Source organism: Choloepus didactylus, chromosome 4 (genome assembly GCF_015220235.1).
Source record: "Choloepus didactylus isolate mChoDid1 chromosome 4, mChoDid1.pri, whole genome shotgun sequence".
NCBI lineage: Eukaryota > Metazoa > Chordata > Mammalia > Pilosa > Megalonychidae > Choloepus > Choloepus didactylus.
The window spans coordinates 66,289,891-66,295,951 of NC_051310.1; positions in this window are offsets into that span (position 1 = coordinate 66,289,891).

The following is a 6,061-nucleotide window of genomic DNA, read 5'->3' on the forward strand; positions in this document are numbered from 1 at the left end:
AATTGTTGTGTATATATACAATGGAATACCAAGTGGTGGCAAGAGAAATTGTGAGTTATGAACCTAAGTGAATGGAGCTAGAGGGCAGCATGTTGAGTGAAACAGGCCAGAATGGAAAAAACAAACATTATAACACCTCACTAATATGGATTAACAATAATGTGCAAACTTGGAGAATTGAATCTGAGAGCATAGGTTAGCAGGGGATGGCTTAGTGTAAAGGTTTCTAGATTGTAAGCTCTTACAGCAGTCACAACTATTCATGAGTTGTAACAGTTATCTTTAAATTCTCAGATGCTTAGCTGGTCAGTCCCTGTAACTTTGGGTATCTGTGTGACATCTGAGCCTCAAAGCCAGAGTTTGGCAGCTATGAATGTCAGCATTACCCCATACAGCAAATATTTAAAAAACTGAAAAAGAGATCAGACTTCAATTAGAGATATGAACAAAATGGACTTAATTAGAACTAAGGCAAACCAGACTAAAAGGAAAAGGATGATATTGACTGTGTTTTAAAACCTCAACTCCTGTGTGAGACCAAAGGAAAAGATGTTTATTTGGTGCAAAATCAAACTTTCTGTAGTACACTATACAATTTAACTTGTATGGTCAGTTTATTCAGACACCATAATTATATGGAACCTTGAATGGGGGTCAGATCTGGTTGGTTTATACAGGTTAGTATGAAACCCTGATACATCCCAGAGTAATTTGGGCAGAGAATAAAAAGAATTTTCAAAGCTCCCTTGGGGGAAAATGTGGAAATATTAATCTTCCCCACCTGGGGAACTCCTGATATTCTTGCAAGCATTGGGGGCTATCATTTGTAGTAGGCCAAGTCCTCAATCTTGGGGCTTGCCCTTATGAAGCTTGTCACTGCAAAGGAGAGGCTTAGCCTACTTATAATGGTGCCTAATGGTCACCCACTGAGTATCTCTTTTGTTGCTTGGATGTGGCCTGTCTTTCTCTAAGCCCACTCAGCTGGTAAACTCACTGCCCTCCCCTGAAAGTGGGACATGACTCCAAGGGGTGTAAATCTCCCTGGAAATGTGGAACATGACTCTCAGGGATGAGTCTGGAATCAGCATTGTGGGATTAATAAAGCCTTCCTGACCAAGAGTGGCAAAAGAAATAGAACAAAGTAAAGTTTCTGTGACTGACAGATCTCAAATGGAGTGGAGAAATCATTCTGGAGGTTATCCTTATGCATTATATAGATATTCCTTTTTAGTTTTTAGCGTACTCAAATAGCTAGAAGGAAATACCTGAAACTATTGAACTGCAATCCACTATCCTTGTTTCTTGAATAGCTTATATGGGGTGACTGTGTGATTGTGGAAACCTTGTGTTTCACACTCCCTTTATCCTGTGTATGGACAAATGAGTAGAAAAAAGGAGGACAAAAACTAAATGAATATGTGATTATACTGTGAACAATTGATTGTACACTTTTGGATGATTGGTATTTGAATATGTCTCTATAAAATTGCTTTAAAATTAAGAGTACAAGAAGCCTCTTGATCCATTCTCATCTCTCCAACTCTTCAACAGTTTTTGCAGGGCAATAAATTAAAATCTATGTACCCTAGTTCATCTCCTGAATGCATGCCAAAATTAAAGAAGCAATATTTCTTATGGTTTATTCCATTTATAATGTTTGAATAAATGTTAGCTACAAAAGGGAAATTTGGCAATTGGTATATGCCTGGAAGACCTGAAAGCAGGTCTTCAGATATTTGTTCACCAATATTCATTGTAGCATTATTCACAATTGCCAAAGGATGGAAACAACATGAATGTCCATCAGCAGATGAATGGATAAACAAAATGTGGTATATACATAAAATGTAATGTTATTCAGCAGTAAGAAGGAACGAAGTCCTGAAGCATGTGACAAGATGGATGAACCTTGAGGGCATCATGTTAAGTGAAATAAGTCTGTCACAAAATGACAAATATTTTATGTTCTCACTGATATGAACTAATTATAACATGTGATCCCATAGATGCAAAATATGGAATGAATATTACCAGGATATAGAATAAGGCTAAAGAATGGGGTGCAGTTGCTTACCATGCATAGAAAGCTTAACTAGAGTGAACTCAAATGTTGGAAATGGACAGAGGTGGTGGTATCCCATTATTGTGAGAATAATTAACAGGGCTGAATGGTTTGTGAGTTTGGTCAAAAGGGGAAGTTTAGGGTTATGTATATCACCAGGAGGAAAGTTGGAGGTTAAAACATGAGAATGAATAACAGTGAATCCTGTGGTGGACAATGTCCATGATTAACTGCACAAGTATAAAAAAGTTCTGCCATGAACTAGAGCAGAAGTATGACACTATTTTGAGGAGTTAATAATAGAGGGGCTTATGGGAAAAAATGTACCTATTGCAAACTATGGACTATGGTTAACAGTAATATTTTAACAACCTTTCATCAACAGTAACAGATGTACCACACCAACAATATGGATCAGTAATATGGTGGGATGAGGAGTATGGAAAAATTAGGGTTTTCTTTTTTATTTTTATTAATTTTCTGTAGTAATGAAATGTTCTAAATTCAATCATGGAGTTATATGCACAACCATGTGATGATACTGTGCTCTGGTGATTGTATACATCAGATAGTTTCTATGCTGCATGAATATATCTCAATAAAATTGCATTAAAATTGTCCAATCAGAGGTTCCTTTTGAAAACCACCAGCAAAACAAACATAAGAAAAAAGGTCTATATGTTAAATTGCCATTCTTGCGGCACCTATGTAAATAATTAGGCCAAATATAATGAAACCAGCCTTATTTTATGATGAAGAATAATTTTTTCAAGTTATAATTGACCAAAAGGAGGGTAAAACATAGAGAAATTTTGTGCTTCAATAGAAACTGTAGCACACTACTGTGGCTTATTAGATTCTGCTCCTGTTCATTGTCTCAGCTATTTTGAATCCCCTTTGTAAACTGCAGATCACTGCATGAGTTTGTTACAAACCTGTAAATTAGAATTGATCCTGTGATCTTACATGTGTTGTCTACCCTAAATGCCAGTCAGGAAGAAAACAGGATCATTTGTACACTGGTCTTTAAACTTGAAAAGAAGGATAATATCCCCAATTCCTTTACCTACTGTAATACATGGTTGCCTTCTTTCTTATGCAACATCAAATTTTTCCTGGAAATAAATAATTTGGAGTAAAAAGTTATAAACATATCCAGGGTTAGCAGAGTTTAACACCACTTCAATGCTCTTCATAGCTGCAGGCTGAAGTTGACAGCTGAGCACAGTGTTCTTGCAAAACAGACAGAATGTAGAGACCCTGTCTGCCTGTGAACAATGTTGCATTGATGTTAATAAGTCTGGCTCAGTGATAAATATCCTGAATATTTTAAAGGATTAAGTGAAGGTGTTTTATATCACGTGGGGTCAAACAGTTTGATGAACAGGATTATTTCCTGATGTAGGTATTTGGTTAATGAAATATTGAGACAAACTAGTGTTTTTTGATTTATGCTTTTAATTCTGATTATCAGCCTGTATATTTTTATTTCTTTTGCAAACCATGTGTGCTAGTTTGAGTCTTTAATGTACACTGCAAAAGACTATTGCCTCTTAATTCACTCCTGTGGGGACAGACCTATTGTGGGTGGGACCATTTGATTATATTGTTTTCATGGAGAGATGACCCCACTCATTCAAGGTGGGCCTTGATCCTTTACTGGGCTACTTTAAGAGAACTCAGAGAGAGGGGAGAGAGAGAGAGAGAGTTCAGAGATGCTGAAAGAGACATTTTGGAGAGAAGCTAAGGTATATAATCCAGAGTTTGCCTCTGGGGGAAACAAAGAGAACCCACAGGAGCCAAAAGACTGTAAGAGAGATATTTAGACAGAAATGCCCTGGGAGAAACAAGCAGAGAGCCAAGAGAAGCTAAGACAGAAGCTCAGAGACCTATTGGAGAAATCCATGCAAATGAGCAGCTAAACCCAGAGAGGACAAGAAGACCCTGGTCATGTTCCCTCCCATGTAGTAGTGGAAACCCAGATGCTATTAAACTTTCTTCAGAGAAGGCATCCTGTTGATACCTTAATTGGCACATTTTCATGGCCTTAGAACTCTAAATTTGTGAACAAATAACCCCCATTGTAAAATCCAATGTATTTCTGGTAAATTGCATTCCAGCAGTTTCAGCAAACCAGAACAGATTTCGGTACCAAAGAAGTGAGGTGCTTCTACAATTCACAAATGCCAAAAATGCTGGAACAGCTTTATAAATGGATAAAAGAGAATATCCTGTAAGAACTGTGACATGGTTGATAGAAAAAGCCTTGCTTTGAAGAGCTATAGCAGAAATATGGGTGCTAAAAGTACTTCCAATGAGGCCTTAGACAAATGATGAATGTGTCATTGCCAACTGGAAGAAAGGCAATTGTTATTTTAAAGAGAATTTGGTAAAATTGAGTCCTGGTGTTGGATGGGGGGCAGAATTTGAGAAAAACATGATCTGGGATACTTATCTGAAGAGATTTTCTAATTAAATGTGGAAAGTATGGCCAGCTTCTCCTTGTAGGTTATACTAAAATGCAAGAAGAAAGAAATAAGCTGGGAACTGAATACTTTCATTCAGAGAAACCAGAAATTGATGTTCTTGAAAATTCTGGGCTTCAAGAAAGTGAAACCTGAGAGGCTAGTTCCTGCATAAGGATTTAACCAAACAAGGAACAACTCAATCATATCAGGATAAGCCAGGCTTGGAGATGGAGTTATCCAGTAAGGATTTGTGGAAAGTTTGAAAGTTTTGATCCTTGTATGCTGCATGGGAAAAGAGCAATATTTTTGTGGGATCTGTATAAATGGAACCACTGCCAGTCTGGACTGAAATGAACAGAAAAGGGACAGGTTGAAGGAAAAATTACTTCAAAAACAGAACCATGGAAGCTGATGTATGGAGTCCAGAAACCAGGAAAGTGGACCCACCAATGCATGTAGAGATGGTGAGTTTGCCTGAGTGTTTAAGAGTACTGCTGCCTAAGGGCTCTCAGAAGCCTGGAGAATTGAGAGGAGCTTGGCTCTTCTGTTGTTCAGAAAGAGTGTTGCTGCCCCAGGCCTAGAGAGGGTGGAAAACATTTCCAGGGATTGGAGAGAGACTGGCCACCACCCCACAGTTTGGGGAGAGGAGAGCCTGTGGCCCAGACATGCAGAGGGTATGAGTGCCACTCCAATGATTGAGGAGGGTGGGGTTGAGAACATGGTGGTCTCCCCAATGCTTGGATATTTTGGATCACTCCAACATTTGGAGAGAAAAGGGCTGCAGTGAAAGATTTTGGAAAGGGTGGGTCTGCTAGTCTCTCAAGCACTGAGAATAAAACACCATTCTATAAATGTCTCTCAGACTTTGAAATCTAATGGAGTTTGCTCTGCAGGTTTTTGGAATTTTTGGGTCAAGTGACCCCTCTTTTCCTTCCAGTTTCTTCCTATGGCAATGGGAATGTTTATCCTTTGACTGTACCTTCTTTGTATATTAGAAACAGATAATTTATTCCAAGTTTAACAAGTCCACAGCTGGAAGGGAATTTTGTCTTAGGACAAACCATGACTGTAACTAATTTTGATAAGACTTTGTACTTAATATTGTTATCGAAATGATTTAAGGCTTTAGTGATATTGTGATGGCATGAATGTATTTTTCATATGGAAAGAACGTCTTTTTGGGGTCCAGGGGGTGGAATGTGCTGGTTTGGACCTGTTATATACCCCATATGGGACATGTTCTTTTAATCCAAACTTTTGGGAGCAGACCTATTGTGGGTGGGAACATTTGATTAGACTGTTTCCATGGAGATGTGACCCCACCCATTCAAGGTGGGTCTTAATCCTTTACTAGAGTCCTATAAGAGAGCTCACAGAGAGAAAGAGAGTTCAGAGAAGCTGAGAGAGACATTTTTGAGAGAAGCTAATAATGTAATCTACAGTTTGTCCGTGGGAGAAGTAAGGGTGACCCACAGGAGCAAAAAGAAGCTAAGAGAGATGCTTGACAGAAATGCCCTAGGAGAAACAAGCA